The sequence below is a fragment of the Tachypleus tridentatus genome, unplaced genomic scaffold (genome assembly GCF_004210375.1).
Source record: "Tachypleus tridentatus isolate NWPU-2018 unplaced genomic scaffold, ASM421037v1 Hic_cluster_2, whole genome shotgun sequence".
Classification (NCBI taxonomy): domain Eukaryota; kingdom Metazoa; phylum Arthropoda; class Merostomata; order Xiphosura; family Limulidae; genus Tachypleus; species Tachypleus tridentatus.
Genome location: NW_027467782.1, coordinates 21116065 through 21140974, shown reverse-complemented (window position 1 = coordinate 21140974; position 24910 = coordinate 21116065). Strand labels below are relative to the sequence as shown.

Here is a 24910-nt window from a genome sequence, read left to right as displayed (position 1 = left end):
TCTGCCATTCAAAATAAAATAACTTTTCAGCTCATAATTGTCATTTCTCAGTACTATAGTATACGTTGAAAAGTTGAATAATAACATATTTTATTTATAAAAATTAAAGGAATATACTGTTACTGATAATTACTAAATTAGTGTTATACACATTCAATAAATCATTCATTCAGTGACTGATTATTATGTAAGTTTCTTAAACACTTGTCAATTTAGAAATCGTAGACATTTATAAAAAGTATATATATACACAATAGGTAAATTGCACAAACAATTTAACTTAAAACTACTACAAAATCACACTACGTGCCTCGTATCTTACTGAAAATTATAAGATAGAACTTTTAATCTTTACTTTTCAATGTCATCACCGCCAGTGTACGTACACGAGCTGGCATATTTACACGTTTTCCTACCAAAGGTCGATGAAAGAAAACGACAAAAATAAGTCTTGTTTGTTTGTTTTTGAAATTCGCACAAAGCTATTCGAGGGCTATCTGTGCTAGCCGTCCCTAATTTAGCAGTGTGAGACTAGAGGGAAGGCAACTAGTCATCACCACCCACCGCCAACTCTTGGGCTACCCTTTTACCAACGAATAGTGGGATTGACCGTCACATTATACTGCCCCCATGGCTGAAAGGGCGAGCATGTTTGGCGCAACGGGGATGCGAACCCGCGACCCTCAGATTACGAGTCGCACGCCTTAACACGCTTGGCCATGTCGGGCCCAAAAATAAGTCCATTGTCCAAAGTTGGTTAATCATCAAATATACTACTAGATCTCAGCCCCCCACGAGTATGGCGATAAGTCTACAAATTTACAACGCTATAATCAGGGATTCGATTCCACTCGGTGGGCTCAGCAGATAGCCCGATGTGGCTTTGCTATAAGAAAACACACACTCTTTTACGAAATCTCAAAACATATGTTATTAATTACAGTCTCATAAATTCAATAATAAAATTTAAACAGGAATAAAATTTCAAATTTTCTTTAAAAAATCTAAGCCTACGTGATACCTGTTACACTAAAAAAAAAGCCATACAATTTATAAATTTTTATATATCTGCAAAAACACGTTACCACAACAGTAGCATTTAAAACACAAACGTGCTCTTGGAACAATCCCTAGCGGAGAACAATAAAGCAAAAAGTATAAGTCTTACAAAACAAACCGTGGTTTAGTGCCCTTCCAACTCAAACTAAAAAATTATTGCTCCAAACATTTCTTCGTGAAGTACTTTTTTAAACTCTTTCACTAAGTGGCATCTACAGCAAAATAACTTTCATATTTGTGCATCAATTCGTAATTTATATTGCACAAACTAAACCCCTTTCACACATATCCATGCACAGATATATTTGCCGTGACTACGCTCATAATGCATTTCAGATCAAACTCTTAACTTTTTTTTAGAATTAACTTTATATGTTATGTGGGTCACATGAATTTTAGAGCATGCTGTTATAGTATCCCTCGGTTTTCCCTACATTCACTGACCTACTTCAGTAGTTGCATATTGCTATTATTAGCCAGAAAAGAAAGAGTTACATCATCTACGCTCTCATCTAAGAAAAATGTTCACTTCCATATTTTACCAGAAAAGTTGTATTAACGAATGTAAGTAAAGCCCAAAAATGTAACCAAAATTAATTTCCAATATTGAATGTTCTTACATTATCTTGTTTAATGCGCAGTTTAAGGTTCTGAGTAGAATAATCCAAGCAATTCATAAGTCTTTTAATTTCTTGAATTTTACACACTTTTACATGCCACACCACATTCATCCAACAACTCTAAGACTAATAATTAGTTATGTAACTAAAAACAAAATGTCTCGAACAAACGAATTTTGAATGCTTCTGAAAAATGAATGGATGTGATGTCATAATATAAAGGATTCTTACTGCGATCTCATAAGAAACTTTCTTTTAGTAACTATGAAATTAAATAGGAAAAATCGAAACATTATAACAAAATCAGAAAAGTCCCACGAAAGGAACAAGCAATACTACCATATACTTAGAGATACGCGCAATGAAAGAGAAGGCTTCAGGTCTCTGAGCGTTCACTTGGCCATACATTTTTACAAAAAATATACAATAGAAAAAGTCATATTTACATAGGTAAAACTTATCTCTAACCTGAACAACTTTCAAACAACATTATATACACTTATTCCTTTGTTACTTGCTTGGCATAAATTATAATATATGTTACTTATAATGAACATAGACTGATGTTCCCTTGACACGGTGGTGCGTCTGCGGACTAATAACGTTAAAATCTGGGTTTCGATACTCTTGGTAGGCAAAGTACAAATAACCTACTTTGTTGCTTAGTGCTTAATTCAAAAAAGTACATATTTATTAATGATACGATACACATCTAGATTCAAAACTTTTACCAACTGTTTGTTACAAAGATTTACGGCCTTATCTGTAATTTATTATATATATTACTAACATTGTCCTGTTTAAGTACTTCACACTTCGCAGCTCTTTTTCAAATTCTCAGACTTCACCGATTAAATAAATGGCAGCTGGAAAGAGAAGAGAAGTTTAAAAAATCAATATCTGTTTTCTTATTACTAATTTATTATGTCATTTTGCAAGAAATGTTTTTGATAAAAGAAATGAAGACAACATTTAGTACTCAATATTCATCTTCCTTTATTAAATCGTTAATTTTTGTCTAAATAATTTATTAGGAATTTTTATTTTTTTCTCTGTAGAATACTTTTTACGTTTACTAAAAGCTTGCCAAATTTTGTGAAGATACACAAATCGTATCGTAGCGGACATTGTATCCATAAAGTTGTATCACTGCTTCACAACACGATACTTGTATCCAATCGCCACACTTTTAGTTTTTACTATCCAAGATAACAGTCAACCACAGACAATCAAGAAACTAAAACCTTACTTTAGTCAATTCAGTCGGTTCAGTTGGCATTACAGAAAAGTAAATACAGGTAAATCCAATTGAATAAAACATATTAAATTGAGATTTTTAGATACCCAACACAGTTTCTGTTCTTATAAAGAACACAACACCCCACTGCACAAAGTAATATTTGTTTGCTTGTTTAGAATAAAGAACAATGATACACAATGTGCAATCTGTGCTCTGCCCACCACGGGTATCGAAACCCGGTTTTTAGTGCGTAAGTCCGCAGACATACCACTGTGCCATTGGGGGGCGAGAAGTTATATAACATTAAAATGTACAGATAGGAATTTAACAAGTACCTCACACAATAACTTTCACAACTAATCTAAGAGACAATAACTTTGTAAAACGCTAGATGGTTCTTTCACTATAGAAAAGCAATCACTATTTCAGAAGGCAATGATCGCTCCGACCTTTTTGGGCTAAGTTTTTGAACCCCTAACATAAATCTTTGGTAATACAAACTATGGATGTTCTAGCAACAGCTTTTGTAAACTTCAGTAATGAAGTGGTAGTCACAAAATTTCATCTTCATATTCTATTGTATAACATAATTCAACAATTCAAAATACAAAAATTACAAAGCCTTTTTGGTCATTTGTTCCTAACCATACAGTTGTTCCGATTGCTCTGGTTCAACGATAATCACAAACTGCAGTTCATATATTTAAGTGCGAACGACACTGGAAATCTGAGAAAACAACAGTTGTAACATCCTTTCAGTCATTGTTTTCTTGAACAAATGACTTTTCTAGCTACTGGTGGGAAACTTAATCGCAATTTTAATGACGAGGAATTTGTCGTCAGAATCCAAGGCTTACAGCAAAAAATATTCTCATCATACATTCTTGTGATATGCAGGTGTACCGTGTGCTTTTTTGTTTTAATATATAATTTTTCAAGCATTTTCGTTTATTCAAGATGTGTCCAATTTCTCTATAGTACGCGGCCTAGGTTATTTCACTCTAGCTACCTTTGTTCTTTGTCATTTCCTTGAAAATACAATCTAGTTTGCTCATGAGAAGTTCTCTTTTTCCATGTTCTCCAAGGTAGGTCAGATTACACCTTAAAGTTACAAACCCTCTTTTATTTGAACAAGAATGACCAATCATGTTGTTTAATAAGTTCTTTGAGTAGATATGCTGTTCTGGATTTAACCATGTAATGTGAGATTTAGACAGTTTGGAACATCATTTTGAGTGAACCATTCAGCTCGGAAGTAATGTTCGAAGAAGTAAAATCAGCCTGATCAGTACAAAATATTGTAAAAGTGACCCAAAATAAGAACACCTTTATTCCATTAATGAAGATTGTTTTCATTCTCCACTGCAATTTTTGTCCACAAAGACAAGGCTAGTTTTAACGGAACTCAATCTTAGTTTAGAATTTGTCTTACCAAACACCGATGTTAGTCTATTCCTTCAGGAAATCAGCTTATCTAAAGAAATTTTGGTGTCATAACCATAGGATATTGCAATGAAAGGAAGTTTTCAAGCACACACTTCTCCACATACATACTAATTGAATGTGCTTTTATTTGAGGATCTCACTGTCTGACATTTGTAGAGGAATAAATTCACTTGAAAATACCACAAATGGATTTATCACACAGTGTATGTATACTAGTCCTGCCTTGAGCTATTGAGTTGAACAAGTTTATAGAATTGCTTTTCTTTGAAGGCATGCTATTTTCTGTAGAATGAAGTACATTGTGAAAAAAAGGAAAGTTTACTCGTGAAGAGAGACAGTTGTATGAGGGAGTGGAGACGATTCCTCCCGTAAATATTGAAAATAAAGTTATTAAAATACGTAAACACGAATCATGTTAAAACAAAGCAAAGTTCAATTTTTGATTAAAAAACTTAAATAGCGTTTAAAAGGCCAATATCCTTAAAAAAAACTAAAAAAAACATTTGTAAAGTGGACAGTGTCACCATCCCCAATGGTACTGTCCAGGGACAGGGGTAAACCTTTGGATAAAACACGTCTAAAACGGTGCCGTCGTTCAAAGTCGTAATGATGGTACGACAGTAAAGTGTAGACTATTGCGACTTGAGTGTCACATATACCACACACTGGAGCAACAGTCCTGGATAAAAGAAAACGATGAGTTAAAAAACTGTGACCAATGTGTAGTCTAATTAAAACAACCTCCTCCTTTCCATTCTTGCGCAAACAAGGCGACAAAAGACTAATAGAGGGTTTTATCTGGAAAAGACTGTTATCATGCTGCTCACTCCAAGTCGACTGCCAACTGGCACAGAGTCGAGCCTTGAATACAGGACCATAGTTTATGTTTGGAAAAGGCACAGTAGTAATAACGCCAGAGCAGATAAACTCAGCTGCGATGTCAGCGAGCTCGTTCTCGAGAACACTAACGCGTCCTAGTGTCCAGAAGAACTGGATAAAAGTAAATGTTAAAGATAAACTGGTCAGTTCGTTTTGAATGTCGGCGAGAACAGGGTGAAAACCTAATGTGAAGCGATTCCTGAGCCAGTAGAGAGTTAAGCAAGTCGGTAGAAATAGTACAATTTGACCATTGTTTAGCTTCTATATGATCCAAAACAAAGGAAATGGCATACAGTTTGGCAGTGAACACAGAAATTATAGAGAGGATTCTGCACTCAACCATCGAACTACAACAAACTATGGCAGAGCCCACATAGTAACCTGATTTTGAACCATCCGTATAAAATGGAAAAATGGTTCAAAATGTGCTTAGCAAACAGAAGATGGTGCTTCCAAAAAGAAGTACCCACCTTTCTCAAACGACTCGAAAAAAGGTCACACTTGGGAATGGTAATAAGCCTTGGTGGGAGGGGCTGACCAGAGGATAGAGCAATATTATCCAAGAACAGAACCAATTTACCTAAATGTGCCTGGATCCGAAGGCCAAAAAGAATCTTGTCCCAAATGATTTTGGAACTGGTGATAGAAGAGATATTTGTTGAGAATTGAATCCAAGATTGTTTTTGTCTTTGATGTCTTAATTGTCGACCATATGCGCGTGCTTGCTGAAAAGTAATGTGGTTCGAAAGTGTGGGATATCTATGAAAGGTATCCCAGGCCCGTTTTTTGAGCCTTGCATGCTGTGTGGCATTGTGGATTCCACGACGGACAAGTATACCATGGAAAATGTGTCGAGGTTTTATGTATAGATTGAGGTGTTGCTTGGATAGTAAAGTTAGTTACCGCTGCCACACATTTGTCTATTGATGGCTAATTGAAGATGGCAGGATCAAATTCCGAGAAAATAGTGAGAGGGACAACTGGCTTGGTCCAGCTCCCGCCGAGACACGCAAACCTCGTGGCACCGACCAAGGCCATTCTCTCTCAAAATGATAGGGAAATGATCACTGCCCTGTGGGTTTCTGTCATCCTTACATAAAAGGTCAGGAAAAGTAAAGAGGACTAGATCAAGAGATCAGTAGCAATAAAACTCTGACTAAATGCATGAAAATATATACAAACACCGGTACTGAAGAAAAAATGTTGTGATCCGAGAGCATATGCTCTACGGAATTACCTCTCCCATCAATATCAGCACCTCTCCAGAAGGAAATACGTTCATTTAGGTCCCTCAAGAGTAAAACAGAAGACAGCAACTGTTCAACGAGAGCATCAAGAAATGTTTCCTGTAAAGACACACAGGATGGTAAGAATTAATCAGTGCTTTAATATGATCCAGATCTGAACATAAACCGCGACAGTTCCACTGTATCAAAATGACCATTTTTTACTCATGTGCTGGAGAATTGGGTCGAGAGTGTTTCTGTTTTCGACTACGTTTCTTTATTAGAAGGAAGTTTATCGACCTGCATGGATCCTGCCTTGGGTTCATTGGGCAGGTCTCTATCGTTGGAAGAAGATTCCAGCGACTGAGGGCGTGAACGAATTATTATTCTGCATCTCAGAGCCAGAGATGAAGATGGACACAAGGAAACGCCAGAACTCAAAGTCAAAGGAAGCAGGTCTGGACAGCAACTGGAAGAAATGTTTGGGACAGAAAGGGAAGTAGACGTTGATTCGTCTAGTCTCTTAATCATGGAGGGCAAAAGATTATTGAGATGATTTGAAAATTACTCTGTTAGAGGCACGGACAGATCTGTCTGCACTCTCACAGTAGCAGTGGAATGGAATGCAGCAGCATTGTCTTAGATGGAGTTTGGGACATTAATTTCTGAGCCTCCAAATAAATGATATTATTTAGTCTTTAAACGTTGTACTTCTTTCTCCTCCACCCAATTAGGAAAGAAAGAAAGTATAAAGTGGTGTGAACCATTACAGTTGACACAGTGTAGTTCAAGTTTACACACCTAGGCGTCGTGGTCTTTGCCACCAAGACGAGCACGTGTTAATGATCCACGACAAAAGGCCTTTGAATGTCTGAATCTCTGGCACTGAAAACATCAGAGAAGATTTGAAATATATGGCCTAACTTTACAAGTTAAGTATTCTGCTTTGATAATGGCAGGTGGAGGTGGCGATGCGAACGTCAACATAATTACATTTGTAGGTACCATAATTCCACCTTTGCAAGTGGAGACTCGATGCACTGCAGAAACACCTTCACTGGAGAAACCAGCGAGAATCTCTGGCTGGGGAATGTTCTTTAAATTCCTGTCCTGGAAGAATTAAAAGTTACATGGGGAATAACCTCGATGTGTATATGCCTAATGCTCCTCGAATTCAGATGTTGTGATGCAGATGTTTCCACCAAAATGTTTCCAGATTGTAACTTTCTCACTGACTTGGGGAAGCCAGCAAGTCCCTCTAATCCCTTTCGAATAAAATTTAACATTTAACATAAAAAATAACATTTGCACTAAGGATTTCTCGGATAAAGAGTGCATGATTAGAAATCGAGGTACAAAATCTGACTGAGACGTTGACTGTACAACAGATTCGTCCATGCGTGGTCACTTTCTGATTATATTTTTTTAGTTTATATTTACTTTTTTTTAAATATAGTTGTCAATAATTAAGGGAATATATTTCAGTGCCCACTTACTTCACCCATAACGGAGCCCTACGAAGGAACGCGCTCCAATGCCAATCAAGGACATTGCAGCAATGCCATGGTTTCTTGAGCACTATACCCAAACACTAGCATCACACACAATGTTCACAACACTTGTTGAGAACCTGTATTACAGATACTTGGGTGACCCTAGCCCAAGTGGACCAGCTGACTGACCCTGGAAGGCCACCTCAAGCCCGCTCGTCTACAGGGATTCAAGGCTAAAGTGGTGTTTTATGGTTAGACCCCTCAACCACTAGGATCCTCTCCTCCTCTTCACAGGTCGCCACGCACGGCAAACACGTAGATGGATGTTTAGATCCCAGAGAAAGTATAGTGAAAGAACATAATTTTCTCCCGTCAGTGGACTCAAAAGACAGCGAAATATGGTCTTCCTATGTGAAAACAGACAGACAGACCTTCTCTGAGAGGTCCCTTCACCACGTACAGGAATCTACACTGAGAGGCCGAGATATGGTCTAGGACCTTTGTGCATGATATGAAGGCCCATGAAGTTTATTGACTTTCGAGCGGGACGGAAGTGCAGTAAAATATCGACAGTTTCGCTATTTCATGACTTTAAGGTTAAATGTTGTTAACAAAAAAATCTTTTTAAGAGCATATTATAATAGAAACAAAACATTAAATTTCCGCAAAATAAATATTTAATTGTTCTTAACTTTATAAATGTGTTTTTGTGTGATTTTTTATGATTCCGTATATTAACTGGTGTTACTATACTACTTATTAGTAATAATATTTGTATGAATTTTTTTACAATTCTTTATTTCTAAATATGTACATTCAAATAAAACTCCAATGCGCTAATGAGCAATATGGCCACAAGAGGTATAGGCCTAACTTTAAATTTTCATGGAATCGAGATTAATTTCATGGTTACCATAACAATCTTCTTTATCATTAAAGTAGAGATAAGTAAATAACTTTAATTTTAAATTTAAATAATCTAGAGTTTATCATCATTGTCTTTTTTTACATATTAAAATATTTTTGTGATTTTGTTTTTATAAAAACACACAACACCTGTGAAGATAATAAGGGTAATAATCTTATTTCTGTTGGTTAGAAAAGACGTCTTTTGGCTTACAAAAATTCAGTTGCATTCGTTACTGTCAGGTTAAAGTAGTATCTGAGAAATATTTTAGTGGTAGGTTTATGTTTGTTTAACAGATCGAAACTATAAATCTTCTGTCAAGGTATTTTAATACAGCAAGAATAAAACTCTAAAGTTATTACACATAATTATTCAAATAAGGTTCCTTACGCCTAAGGTAGGCCTAACCGTTTTACCTAGGTTCATCAAATTAACGTTCCAATAAGAACGACACTAAGTTCTGTATTTTTAAATTACTTTTTTAGCTTCTTTTGTTTAATTTTAGAACTTGAGTTAGGAGTCAGGCTAAACCCTAGGACAATACCTTCCTTGTGATCAGCTCTAATGTTATAGTTTTTTTGATAACTTAGAACTAGCTTCAAACAAAAATTTCAAATTTCAAAATACTACCTTTTCAAACGATTCAGTTTTCGAATATATTGTTTGATAAAAAAAATGTTTCGGTTGTCGAACATAAACTCGGTTCCCGAAGCAAGCTGTCGTGGCCCGAAATAACCCGACTGATGACGTAATGCGTAATTTTTGGAGGTTGCAAACGGATTAATTTAATTTACAGTATTTTTTATAGGAAAAATTGATTCAGTTTTTGAACAGCTTTCTGGAATGGATTAAATTAGAGAACCGAGGTACCACCGTGTGATAAAACATTACAATTTAAAGGAAATCTATTCATAAATAAAGTAATATGAAAGTAACCACCTTATCTGGAACCTTTAATATTTCAAATATTATATATGCAAAAACGGCTGGTTTGGGTTGAGAAAATATTTTACATACACTTCTATGTAAAATATTTTCTCAACCCAAACCAGCCGTTTTTGCATATATATTTCTCTACAAGTGCGTTTTCTCGACATCACTGATTTAAAACATTAGCATTAGTTTATAAAAGTTTACACTGCTGAAGCTTATGTTAACTTTAACCGCGATTACTTATAACCGAAAACTCGTGTAACAAAACATAAGGTATGGTTTTGTTTTTTTCCTATTGTGTAAAGAAACTTACAAATTAGGATTTACTTTTTTATCGTGTTTTGAAATGTACGGAGCTTGTAACATTAATCAGCTACTCGGTCATTCGTTTTTCATAGATGCGGTTACTAATCACGCCACTTCTGGTCTTGTGACGTTCCCATTGTTGGTTTTGTGATCACGTGACAATACTTAAGATAAAAGCGTGAAAGACGTTACCGTTAGAAACTATATTGATTTACAGTTCTTAATTACGCACCCAAGATATCATTCAAAACAGTATTTTTTCATGCCAGGTTCCAGTGTGATATTTGAAATTGACTTAAGTGTTTTAAATATTTTAATCGTTTTTATAATTTGAATTTACTATTCTTAGCTGCTATTCTCATCAATACCATTTTTAAATTATCAGATATTTCGGCTTGTTATGTATTTTCTGCTGCATTTCGTAAACATATTTATGTAAAATCCATAATAAATGTAATTTTTTGCCACTGTGAAATGTGTTGCCTATTTAGCACTTTTCTTAAATCACTACAGTCAATGAGGCACATGTATATTTTAAATCTCTCTCTCTCTTTTGCTTTGTTTTGGTCACCTTACATGTGCAATGTGCAAGCATGTCATGCATGTTTTTTAACTTTTTTGAAATGTATTACTTTTGAGAACTTTCTAGTTGTTCAGAATAGTGTGCAGAGTTTATATAACACGTTATTTGTTTGATTTGAATTTTCGCACAGTTACATGAGGGCTATCTGCGCTAACCATCCCTAATTTAGCAGAGTAAGACAAGAGGAAAGGCAGCTAGTCATCATCACCCACCGCCAACTCTTGGACTGCTCTTTTACCAACGAATAGTGGGATTGACCACGCTTCATAACGCCCCCAGGCTGAAAAGGCGAGCATGTTTGGTGTGATGGGGATTCGAACCCACGACATTCAGATTACGAGTCCAGTACCTTAACCACCTGGCCATGCCAGGCCAACAAGTAGTCAAAACGGTTATTAAGTTACTTCTACTCCTGTTATCTGTTGCTCAGTTCGTGGTTTCGTATGAAAGTAAAGAACAGTTTTCTTCAACAACAGTTCAGATTCTTTCAAGGCGACAACCTCCCTTTATTTTCTGTCGGGAATTACCAGTCAAGTTAATGGCAGAATTCGCTCTGGAGGACTATGACAGTGCTGCTTTAATGTGATGTTGTAACATAGTTTAATATTATTTAAAATTAAACAATATGGTAGATGCTTCATTCAGTAGAATTTGGAGAGGAATTAGACAGTTTAGATATGTAAGAGCACATGTATTTCAAATTAAACAAGTACTCACTCTGTGTTGTATTTTAAAAAGGATTGTTCATTTTATTTCTGTTTATTTGCAATTTTTTTACAACTGCTGGAAATCCCATCTTTTTCACACACAAGTACCAGTGGTATGATGTTGAGCATATGCGAATCAGAGTTAAGACTAATGTGGAAATGTGACAAGGTCTCGCCACAATCATTCCTTTATATATATTGTACGCTTTTTTGCATGCAGACAACATTACAATGGTGATTATTTGGTCACTTGATTAAATACTCTGACTCCCTACCTGAGTAATTCTTGACAGTCATTAGTCTAAACTGGACTGATGTATCAGTGAGGACTCTGCATGTTAGGTGTCAAAACACTTGAATATGCAAATACCTCATGAAGAGGTGTGTTTGTCAAAGCTCTGAGCATCCACCACACCTTTGCATCAAACTGTGTAATGGAAAGATGTAAAAACAGTAAATGACCACTTCTAGTTTGAGCCCAACTGTTCGCAAGGTGGTATTGCTAACCATATCATACGAAATAGAGAAAACTTGGTCTGTTCATAGATTTCTAGAATGAAGAGGAACATTACTTTGATTAGGAACCATGTTAGTGACCATGACTACGTTGAGTTGAAGTAAGCTAGCTTGCAACATTGACATATGGTTAGTTGAATATGGTATCTGACAATTAGACTGGATCACTAGCTCTCTTAAACAACTACGTTAAGGATGTAGCTCGCCTTGACAGTTCAACAAACTGCTTAGTACTAACCTTTATCATCGACATTTTGGTGAAACCATTTCTTAACAGTCTGAAGAAATGGTGGAGCCATAGTGAATGGTAAATAATCTTTCCAAATCCACGGCCAAGTTGTACATACTCAAAAATAGATGAGCTGATGAGGGCGGGACATCACCATTATCAACAGGCAAGGAAGAAACAAAGAAGTACCTAAAGAAAGGGGTAATCTTTGACAAACATCCCAACTTCACCAGCCACATAAATACTCTGACAGCTAGAGCTACCAAAAGCAATGCTGTGAAAGGTGCAGCTGTAAATCGAGCTGAAGAACAGAACCTACTTATTGTATTGTCTATTCCATTCTGAATTATACAGCACCGATAACCAGTTTGATTGCTGTATAACTTGATAAGACTGAAAACGTACAAAACATGCTTAAGACTGGTCACAGGAAATAATTCAAGTTCTTCTATCAGTGCGGCATCACGTAACACCTACAGCATATGCAAGCAAAATTATACCCAGAGACTTGCAGTGTAAAAAAAAGAAATGCATTGAATCATTATCCACCACAATCTAATCTTAGATATTTTAATTTAGCGTAAGTGGAAATGGAAAGCATGAAGGAAACTCTCTTTTAAATAACTAAAAGCAATGAAACATAAATAGGCAATGTCACTAACAATACTTGCAACTGACTCACAGGATACACTACATTAACATTGAGATTGATTGACCATCAAATGGATGGCAGAAAGCAAAGCAATTGAACAGCAAGATCACCATATGGATATACGTACCATTGCACGGGTTGGACCCCTTTATATCCGGTACTGTCTGTGGTGTAGTTTGTACAGTATTCAAGCTGAGAGATGACTTAGAGTGTTGTATGAGTTACCATGACTTCCTTATTTGTTCGAGTTTTTCATTCTTCTTCGTGTCTTAACTATCCTTGCAAAACGTCCCGACTGGTACGGCGGACTAACTGCTTGAAACCGGATTTTGATATCCGAGGTGTGCGGAGCACAGATAGCCCATTGTGTAGCTTTGTGCTTAATTCCAATTAATCATTCAATCAATCAGTATTTGCAAAATTTATCCTAAGTCTGCTGTATATTAACGATCCTTAAACTTTAACCTGCAGAGCATAAATTTCCTTTATATACTCTTCAAAAAAAGAAACGCAAAAGGAATATTTTTGTTATTTTAAATAGAAATATATGTAATAACGTTACAAGCTCAAAGTATGTGATGTTACACGTGTTAATGCACTGATCGTCAGACCAAAGTGACAATAAAAGTTGTGCACTTTGAAAACGGAGGAAAACATCGGATTTTTCGCCAAAACGCATGCGTGACCAATAAATTTGTTGCATGTTCTGCAAGTGCAACATGTGCAAAATCCCTATAAAAGTGACGGGTTCTCGGTTTCCATAGCTCAGTGTTAAGCCACCGACACGCAATACAGCTTCGCCAAGACTGACTGAAGCACAACGCAACAACACCATTGATCGTTGGAAGCAGGCGAATCTCGATCAGATGTTGCCAGAGCTGTGAATGTCCACCAAAGCACCATTACAAGGCTATGGAATTGTCACCAACAACATGGATTAACTCGTGACCGTCCACGATCTGGCAGACCTCGTGTGACCACGCCCGCACAAGATCGCTACATTCGGTTACGTCACCTTCGGGATAGGACCACCACTGCGACGTCTACTGCCTCAAGAGACCTTTTGCACATTCGAGGGAATCTTACGGCTCAACGATACGTCGACGAGATTCTAAGACCCCATGTGAAACCCATCATGGTGAACTTCAATGACGTTTTTCAACATGACAACGCCCGTCCTCACACATCCCGACTCACCACTGTCTTCTTGAGACACCACAACATCAACGTTCTTCCCTGGCCCTCCAGATCACCACATTTAAGCCCCATCGAACATCTTTGGGACGAGTTCGACCGACGTCTGCGACGGAGACAACCTCAACCGCAGACTCTACCTCAGCTTGCAGCAGCTTTGCAGGCTGAGTGGACAGCCATTCCACAGGATGTGATTCGTCATATCAACGCTTCCATGGGCAGGAGATGCCAAGTAGTTATTGATGCTTACGGGAGGCATACTCGTTATTGACGTTGAGTGACGTTAAACTTCAACCAATGAGCGTGGACTTCGCCTTTGCAGACTTTGGATGTTCAGCAGTGAATGTGCAGTTTCACACATGTCAAACAGAACTACCTGAAATAAACTTGTTAACAAGTTGTCTCATATTTTGCCTTTTGCGTTTTTTTTTTTGAAGAGTATATTAAGTAAAGTATCTGAAACCAAGTGATTCATCAACAGTTACCTAGAAATATCTGTTTCAATGAAATCCAAACCTCATCAGTAAATTGTGACTATTAAAAAGATAAAAGAAAACAAGAGTTGTGGTATTTTATGGATGGTGTTTTTGATCATACCACTATATTTTATTGAAATTTCTAGAATATTTAAAATTGGTGCCATTCACGTATTGTTGAGAATTATTCATCCAAACAAGCTGTTTAAAATGATAAAAACTTGAAACCTAATTTACCACTTGTCATTGAGTTACACTGATTACAAATAATTCCACTTGCCATTTTCAAAGTTGTATGTTAATTACATTTTTCTTTAAATTCTTTTTACTTTTGTGTAATTTAAACTTGTCTAGGTTTTAAAATGGATTCATGCTATTAAATGAGTAATGGTTACATGAAGCTACAAGCCATGTCCTTAAACAATCTTAGTATTTTCGAAAACAGAGGGCCTGGCATGGCCAAGCGCGTAAGGCGTGCGACTCAAAATCCGAGGGTCGCGGGTTCGCGCCCGCGTCGCGCTAAACATGCTCGCCCTCCCAGCCGTGGGGGCGTATAATGTGACGGTCAATTCCACTATTCGTTGGTAAAAGAATATCCCAAGAGTTGGCGGTGGGTGGTGATGACTAGCTGCCTTCCCTCTAGTCTTACACTGCTAAATTAGGGACGGCTAGCACAGATAGCCCTCGAGTAGCTTTGTGCGAAATTCCAAAACAAACAATCAAAACAGAGTTTAAAATTTCTGAGAAATATTTTCTCTATCGTGACTCAGGAAACTTTTAAAAGTAAAGATATCGTAACTTCTAGAAGCGGGGTGAATGATTCTCATGTTGTCAATTTGTACCCACTTCTTCTGGTTTTTGACTAGGATTCTTCTTCTGTTTGTTTCTACTGTCCTGTCACGGGTGTTGATACATAATTGACGTAAGAAACGTCTTTCATAGCTGTGTTGAATTTCGTTTACTATTTGTTTAATGGCTTTAGTGAATTCATTATAACTGTTTTGCATTTCTGATTTCTTCCTAGTTAACTTGTAAAACTTCGTACTTCAAAGTATTAATAGAGATTGTTTGAAGCATGGCCAGGTGGTTAAGGCACTCAACTCGCAATCTGAGGGTCGAGGATTCGAATCCCCTTCACACCAAATATGGTCGCCCTTTCAGCTGTGGGGGGCGTTATAATGTGACGGTCAACTTAACTATTCGTTTGTAAAAGAGTAGCGCAAGAGTTAATGGGAATGACTAGTCTTACACAGAGAAATAATAGAAACAACAAATGTTTAGTCGTGGTCTCCGCTGATGTTTTCGTGCACTTGGAAGTTGGATATGCGAGGTATTAATTCATATAGAAAACATTTTCAAGTCTGGTATAAAGTAATGTATTATAATTATGATTGAGCGTGAAATGTTACTGTTAGATTTACACCGAGTCTATTTTTTGTTTTAATCATGTAAGATGGAGGATTTTATTAGTACTTATTTGAATGAGGCCCGTTTCAGAGTAGTGGAAGATAATTAATATAAGCAGCATATAAAAAATGGCTATTCCTCTTTTGTTTGGAGACAATGTTGAAGTTAGGACACTATTATCGTTTAGTAATGTTTCACTAAACTTTTATTTTGGTAACTTGTTTTTATTACAGCAGGTTAAATCTTTTTTATTTATATTAATGTCAGGTTATCATTTGGATTTAACTTTGTGTAAAAGTGATAATAACGAGCAACTTCAATTCTAGTTAATTTTTAAGGTTTTTTATTTAATTTCTTTAGTTTTGGAAGATGTTTATAATGGAGTGATACACCCACCTGATAAGAGCTTTTATCTCGCTCTTACAAGTTTCACACAAACTGTTAAGATAGTTATCTTTGGTTTGCGTTTTGGCATTATAATTGTGCTTGTTTTTTACAAATGCACAACTTCATGCTCTATTGAAAATTACGTTATTAAATTAAAGGAAGCTGCATTCTTAAGATAGCATGTTATCTGTAAATTTAAAATACCAATACATATTTTTTTTGCAATATGCTCCACTTTACACTGATCTTTCCCACATAAAGTGAGTAACCCAGTACAGTAGTTGGCTAGGACGATATGAACCTATTGGATCACTTCACCGACAGAGATGCCAATAAGTGCAACAGGAATCTGAGACAAATAGCAGGGAAAGAGAAAGGGTAATCTGTATAAATAAAAATATACAAAACTGAAAATTGAGGTCAAGCCGAGAACCAATTTTTCAAAGTAATTTTATTTAAAAACTGAGAAATTCCCTCACTCTACACTTGTATAAACTCAAATATTACACTTTAAAAATACACAATCTGTTCTACCAATATCAGCGTGAATTGTAAAAACCATTTAAATATTACACTTTAAAAATACACAATCTGTTCTACCGATACCAATATCAGCATGAATTTTAAAAACCATTTAAACCATAAATAGTGAGATATCTTTAAGGTGTCCCCATTCTAAACACTATTCTCATGAAATATGCACATACACAATAAAATCAAAACCAAGGTTCCTTTTTCCTCATATTAAGTTCACGTTTTCAAGTGCCACACTCAAAGCTTACAAAGGACTTCTGGAGACTGTAGGTGGAGAAGAATCAAAGGAGTTGAACTGTCTTCTCCCTTATCTGTCTTTTGTTTTCACACAGTTTGGTTCAACAAAGGGAATATCACTGACATCAAGAGGATTTTGAAAGGTCTTGTTGCTAATCACACCAGAAGATGTGCTAATTGCCCTCTTCGAAACTGAAGAAATAACACTTTTCTTTGGAGTGTGATGGCTTGGAGTTTGAGAGTATTCTCCAATTCTGCTCCTATTCCTTAATGCACACTAATTTCAGGTCAGACCAAGAACCAATTTTTCAAAGTAATTGTATTTAAAAAACTGAGAAATTCCCTCACTCTACACTTGTATAAACTCAAATATTACACTTTAAAAATACACAATCTGTTCTACCAATATCAGCGTGAATTTTAAAAACCATTTAAATATTACACTTTAAAAATACACAATATGTTCTACCAATATCAGCATTTTATAAAGTAAAATATTACACTTTAAAAATACACAATCTGTTCTACCGATATCAGCATGAATTTTAAAAACCATTTAAACCCTAATAAGTGAGACATCTCTAAGGTGTCCCCATTCTAAACACTCTTCACATGAAATATGTACATACACAATCTACCACATAGATTTGGAGAATCGTTTTCATCACATGTGTTTCTTGAACTTTTTGCTCTTGATAACCGTCTTTGGGAAGAAACTAGAAGCTTCATTGAAGGGTGTGAGAGTTCTTTTCTAACACTTGTGTACCAAAGTTGTTGATATATCAGACTTTAGGTGTAAAGTAGCCAAAACATGTATAGAGATACCGAAATGTTTTACAACTGGATCATTTGCTGAAATGGTTGAATGGCTGCATAGGTTGGTACGACATGCTAAGGTTAATTATAGGGTTTTTAGCTTGGAAATATTTTCAATGCTGGTCAATGAACCAGAAAGAACCCAGAAGTAAAACAAAATAATGTCAGCAGACAAGCAGATAAGATACTGATTAATTTCTGAACCTCTTCAAGAGACAGGTCAGTATCTTATCCAATGCACTTTCTGATTTTACTACCTTATTGGAAGGTTTTACTCCGAAATTTAATATACATCTCATTGAACATGTTATCCAGCAGTTAACAGAACTGGCAAAAATAGAAGCTGAAAAATGTTTGTTCTTTGACAGTCATCATCAGATTGAAAATACTCGAAAGAGGAGACCAGATATTTCACTGTTAGCTTTTATCGGTTTGAAACATCTTTGTCAGTCTCTGCATGGAGATGTTGAGCTGTTGGATCTCACTGTTATGAAATACCTTCTACCAAACATCCTGATGTTGAGGGAAGTCAATCTATCCCTCGAGCCCAGCAAATAGTTAAAGATAACGCTGTTAATTTTATTTGTTACCTTATGAAGAAGAACCAAGAAGCTTCATTGAAGGGTGTGAGAGTTCTTTTCTAACACTTGTGTACCAAAGTTGTTGATAAATCAGACTTCAGATGTAAAGTAGTCAAAGCATGTATAGAGATACTGAAATGTTTTCCAAGGTAGTAAAATCAGAAAGTGCATTGGATAAGATACTGATTAATTTCTGAACCTCTTCAAGAGACAGGTCAGTAGTCTGCAGAACAATAGGAAAGTTGTTATCTCTAACGTACTGTGACGATCTTCTATCCAAGTCCAAATATGCTGGGATAGGATTCCAGATTGAATAAATATCATAATACTTACCTCATTTCTGTCAGACTTACTTGGATGGCAAAATAAAAACCTACAGAGATAATAATAGTATAGTTGTTAATGATTTTGTTGTTAAACGTTTTCATACAAATACATCTTTAATAATTGGTTTTTAAACATTTGTATTTGTAGCAACAGTGTTAACAATAGATCACTGGTATTTGGTAGTTAGTATTTGTTTTCAGGCCACAAGTATAATTACAGTGGTTTTAGATCAGTGTAACAGTTACGTGTTCATGTTTCATTTAGGAACTTAATACTGACATATACTTTTAATTTTACTTATTCTATGATATTATTGTCTTTAAGGATAATTTAATTAAATGGTAAGGTTTTGTTTTGTTTATTTGTTTTGAATTTCGTGCAAAGCTACTCAAGGGCTATCTGCGTTAGCCATCCCTAATTTAGCAGTGTAAGACTAGAGGAAAGGCAGCTAGTTATCACCACCCACTGACAACTCTTGGCCTCCTATTTTACTAACAAATAGTGGGATTGACCATCACATTATAATGTCCCACAGCTAAAAGGGCAAGAACGTTTGGTGTGACAGGGATTCGAACCGGCAACCTTCAGATTACAAGTCAAGTTTCTTAACCATCTGGCTTTGTTGGGCCACTAATATCTGGTAAGGAACCTGCTAGGTTGAATAAATAATATTAAAATACAATAAGAGTAACTTTTACATAAGGTAAATTTTGACTTTTAATAACTTCATCCTTTCGACCTTTGGTAAGACATAATCATCAGTTAGAAATAGTTGTTATTGTATTTTGAAATTATCTCTTACCTTATTTTCTGAGATATTATACCCTGATACTTGCCAGGTTAGTTTTGTTTTCCCTGTAATGAATTAACTACAAAATAATAAGTTGAATACATAATCATTTTATCTTTCGTTAAATTCTAACTTACGAAATATATTAATAAACTAGATATTTGGTGAAACGACCTCTAACGTGTTTTCTTTCAACAGCAGATAAAAACAAAATGAAGAGTAAGAACAATATTTTTTCAAGTTCATACGTCATGTTGTGTTGTATCGTACAGTTTATAATTCTTTTCGTGATTTATGGCATGTGCACGGTATACTAACGTCACGACAGTACAAATTATAACGTTAAGTACCCCTTATATGGCATCATTTTAGTGTTTACTGACTGAGAGACAGACAGATAACACCCTACAGTATAATAGTGCAAATGGTTAAAACAGAAGATCACCAAAGGCTCTCTTACACCGCAATTAAAATAAAAAGAGCCGCTCTGTATTCGGAGAGTGGTTGAGAATTGATACCATATTATTAGTATCCTCCGGTGTAGAGTGACGTGAGTGGGGTTTGATACGTCACGTGGGGAGAAAACAGTTGTAGTTAAAGTACAGATTGTTGTTTTTCTTTCATATTAACATGGATTAAAAGTTAAAGTATCCAATTAGTGTCATGCCACACGGATGTTGGTAAAAAACATAAAAACACCGCATGGTTATAAAAAAAGTTGTGTCTCTTAGTGTCTAAAATTTGAGCCAAAATGTAGATAAATCCAGTAAGTAATTTCAATTGAAAATATCAGTATAAATATATTCAGAGACATTCCAGAAGGGTTAGGAAAATTATGAATCTCGACCTTTAACATATTTCTGTTCAAATGTATGATAGTCTAAAACACCAACTAAATATCCATTGTAAGTTACAATTTATCTTTCTCTACACATATAATATCAAAAGGAGTTTTTTTCTAGATCTCTGGTGCCCCGATAAAGTTCATGCTAATAATACCATTTTGTGGATCAGATAATGATTATTGTATAAAGAACACTTTTATGTAATAACTTGACCACTAACCAAATATCGTCATTTCACCAGGTAAAATATATCTAAGTAGTCAGTACGACTTCCAGTTGTATCAGAAAAGTACAGAAAACAAACCCAACATTCTCTGTAAAGCCACTTCACCCCAAAGTTTTAGTATTTAACCTTCGTCTAAACAATTCATTAAGAAAAATGACTATTTAGTCGTATGTACTCAGTAACGTTGGTTTTTGAAAGCCGAAAGAAGGCCAGTAAGGCCATATCTTGACCACTTGTTAATAGCTGCAATTAATGAATTTAAACTTGCTTCTTGTAATGCAATACATTACGTTGTATATATGCAATATAAAAATTCAGTATCCTGCTAAAATCATAAAAACCTGAGACTTACAGATCGTCACACATTGGTTACCTCAGTGTCACATGATCGTTTAGATCTTCAAAATGACGAAACATAATATTTCTCCATTTCACGAGAAACAGATTTTCGTAAACGGTGGAGAAACTTCTTCAGAGATTTTTTGGATTTTTTGTCACTGAAATAGAAACAATAATTACAAATACTGAATTTGTTTTGGTACATTTACACAAAAGTGAATTTCATCAGAGAAGATCTATAGATCTATATTTATTTATATAAACTGTATTATACTGATAAATTCTGGCATTAGGTTTAGTGGCTAATAACTTTAATAACATTGACAAATGTCATGATTTAAATAAGTTCAAACATAAACAAAATATTGTTAAATCAATTTGACAGTACGAGTAGTGTCTCAACAACTACTAGATCTACCGTATACCAGCTAAACTGAAGAGTCCTAATATTACATGAAATACTTCGATAACACAGGGTTTAGTAGATGTGATGTACTTTACATCTTGAAGTTCGTCATGTGAAATTAAACGTGCTAGAATATTTACATGTTGGCATAAATATCGACTAAATATTCAATGTGTATTTGAGGGTCAGGTAAAATACGTCACAAAATTTGTTTTCCTGATTTTCAAATATAAGAATTAAAGGTTCAGATAAAATTATAATTGAATTTTTAATTCATGGTTAATCCCACTATTCTTTGATTGAAGAGTAGCCCAAAAGTTAGCGGTGTGTGGTCATGACAAACTGCCTTTCCTTTAGTCGTCCGCTGCTATATTAATGACAATTAGAGCAGATGGTTTTCCTGCAGCTTTACGCGAAATTCCAAAACAAACAAACAACTCTAACACCATGACTGTTTGATAGTAACTAATACACAAAACAAACAAACAACTATGACACCATGACTGTTTGATAGTAACTAATACACATCACTGGTGTATGTTCTTCAAATCTATCAATATATATGTTCACCATGGTGATTGAAAAACAACTATAAAGAAAAATATATAATATACATTAACTGATACACATATTTTTCAAACCTAACGTGTCCTATTTGATTTAGAAAACATATGGAAACGTCTTTCTAGTTTCAAAATGTTTATTCAGTACTTCATTTGGCTAGGTTGTTTTGAATTTTGCACAATGATACATGTGGGTTATCTGCGCTAATTGTCCTTAACTTAGTAGTTATAGACTAGAAAAAGAAGACATATAATCAACACCACCCAATGTTAACAACTCGGTTACACTTTTACCAACAAATAGTGAGACTGATCATCATATTATAATAGACACCCCCCCCCAGCTGAACTGAAAGTGTGTTTGGTATGACGGGAGTTCAAATCTGCGTCCTGCAGATTGTGAGAAGAACGCTCGGAGAACTATTTAAGCTGAGTGTGAGGTTTATTTCAAAATAATACCTTTCAGGTACGTCCACTTTTCTAGTTTCCATGATTTCCCCCGTATAAATGTTGTCTGACAATATAACTGAAAAAGAAAGATTATAAAATTGTTTTCATCAATAACTTCATTTCTAAGACGCTTCTAACTGGTATATTTATGAATCATTATATACACAATAACACAGACACACATCAAAATACGTATATAAGACGTGAAGTGAACAATTTTTTTTTTCTAGGGAGAAAACCCTACATTTAGAAACTCAAAATTACATTTTATTACAACTTTGTACCCACAACGAAGACTTAGAAACCTAATAGAACTAATTAAAAAATGTAACACCGTCTACAGGTCAAGCCCATACATAATAGATGGGCCTTTTATTAAAGTTCAAAACCTTAAAAAATAATATATAAACCCTGGTCTCCTACCAACATTCCATTCTACACCAGAAATTACTATTCTGTAGAATAACTTGAGCATTGACATTAAACGTTGAAAGAAAATAAACACCTTATTACCTAACCCTGAATAACTTCTACTGCAGGAACAATGCAAGGCGCATACATAGTATCCCATGCGAATGTGTTGAGATCACTTCGTTATATTTATAAATCTTTGAATGCCAGCTCATTGTTGTATTAGCCTAATGATGTACTTTACTGAAGCATTAAATGTTGACATGAAAGAAACTGTAATAGAGACACAGAACGTGATCTAAAATATCGTTTACATTAAGTATGTAGAAGAAGTAAAAATAATGATAATTCGGCCATAGCAGACTATTTACAACAAATATAATTAGAATATAATGAGTGAAGGTAGTCATTGTGGGCTTAACCGTAAGGTATTAGAACCAATGACATCCGTGAAACACTGGAAATACGAAAGAGGACACAAATATAATGAATCATGAAACAGAGACGAAGGTCAAACGTAAGAGACTTTTCACAATGTATTTGTTTTATCTGAGCTACATTTGTTAGACACTGTACAACAATGTTTATAAACGTTATGAACTTATGAGTTATAATCATCAGAAGAACGTGAATGTTGTTGATACGTACATCTTTTATAGGAAAAGAGAGTATTTTAGATCTGCAGTTGGGGTAAATTTGAGAGGGGGAGAGAAGGAGGTATTTCCTCTTGTCTACAAATAACACAAATGTTTCAGAAAGATTCTCACTGAAACTCTTAAAGATATATTTTACCTTCTTCTTTGCAACAGAAGGAGACACTTTTCCTAATTTTCTTGTTGATCATTGGATTCTAATGAAACAAAAAATATGTATATTTAACCAAAACTTCGTTCCTTTGTTTAAATTTAAGCCAAAGCTACAAAATGGACAAAATGAATTCTATTTCTATTGTAATCAAAAATAAGGTACAAATATAATAACATCTTAATTTATAAAGGAAAATTTAGGCATTCAGTGGTGGCTGTTTATGTTATGAAAGTATGTGAACTGGTTTATCTAAATAACAGTAAATATAGATAAAAAGAAATGTGTAAATGTTGCTATACAAACTCTACAGTTCTCTGGACAACAAATTAAATGTTGAATCACTGTTAGGTTTTGACAAAAGAGGTAGTAATGCATTTTTCATGAACATTATTGAATGGTAATGGTAGAAACAGAAGAATGACAGTGGTTGATATGTTAACATTACAGCTACTGTTTGCTGCCTCAAACATTTGTTAATCTTGAAATTTAGTTTTACATTTACTGCCCATATATTTTTCAGAGTTAAGAAGTACATATACATTTCCTGTATCCAACTTTATGTAATGTTTAAATATATGTATGTATAAACATTGAGAGACATGGAATTTTGTGTAGTGGTGTTTTTGTGCTTGTAAGGTACTTGTTTTTCTACCCTTTAACACCATTTATACCTTAAGTTCATACCAGATGAAACATCTTCTTATCTACTACATAAAGAATTGAAAAACCCTTTTCACAAAACACCTGAGTTGTAAATTTTTTTTTAAACTGGTCACAACTGATGTGACCTCTTACATCAGAGACTTTGGGAGGTCATGTGAGCCATGGTTTCATAAACTAGTTCCAGAAGGTGCATTAGTAGCAGTGAATAGTTACAAGTTGAGTTAGTAAGAATGTGTTGCTAAAGGTATGTTAGCAACAAGCTTCTCAAAAGAAAAACACACACATTTTGTTCACAGTTCATACATGTTGTTGCAACGTGGAAGAATGCTGAAAACCCAGCAACAGTAACATACAACCTTTACTAAACAGAGTAGAACTGTAACATAGTAAATTGAGAATTAAAATAATTGCACATGAAACACAAGTCGTATTATTTAAATAATTGTACAGAAAAATCAAATTAATATCACAGTTATATCTAGCTGGTACTCTCTTACAGGTAGCAATATCAGAAAAAATTCTTAGGTATTTCATTTGACTCAAAATTGAACTGGATGCCACACATTAATAACATAAAAACAAGAATTTGGAAAGGAGCATGTTACCCCAGGAGTTTCACTGGTAATAAACAACCAGAAAACATTTAAAATTTACA

At 35.1% G+C, this 24910-nt stretch overlaps 1 protein-coding gene and 1 long non-coding RNA gene across 1 annotated transcript; both read right to left on the bottom strand.

Moving 5' to 3' along the window:
* LOC143242409 (uncharacterized) overlaps nt 1–24910 on the bottom strand; it is a 343467-nt gene that overhangs the window by 255077 nt on the left and 63480 nt on the right.
* LOC143243122 (uncharacterized) lies at nt 16765–22452 on the bottom strand. Its single transcript, XR_013023921.1, has 3 exons — nt 22384–22452; nt 20969–21113; nt 16765–18801 (listed from the first exon to the last, which is right to left on the bottom strand). It is a non-coding gene; the product is annotated as an uncharacterized LOC143243122 (long non-coding RNA).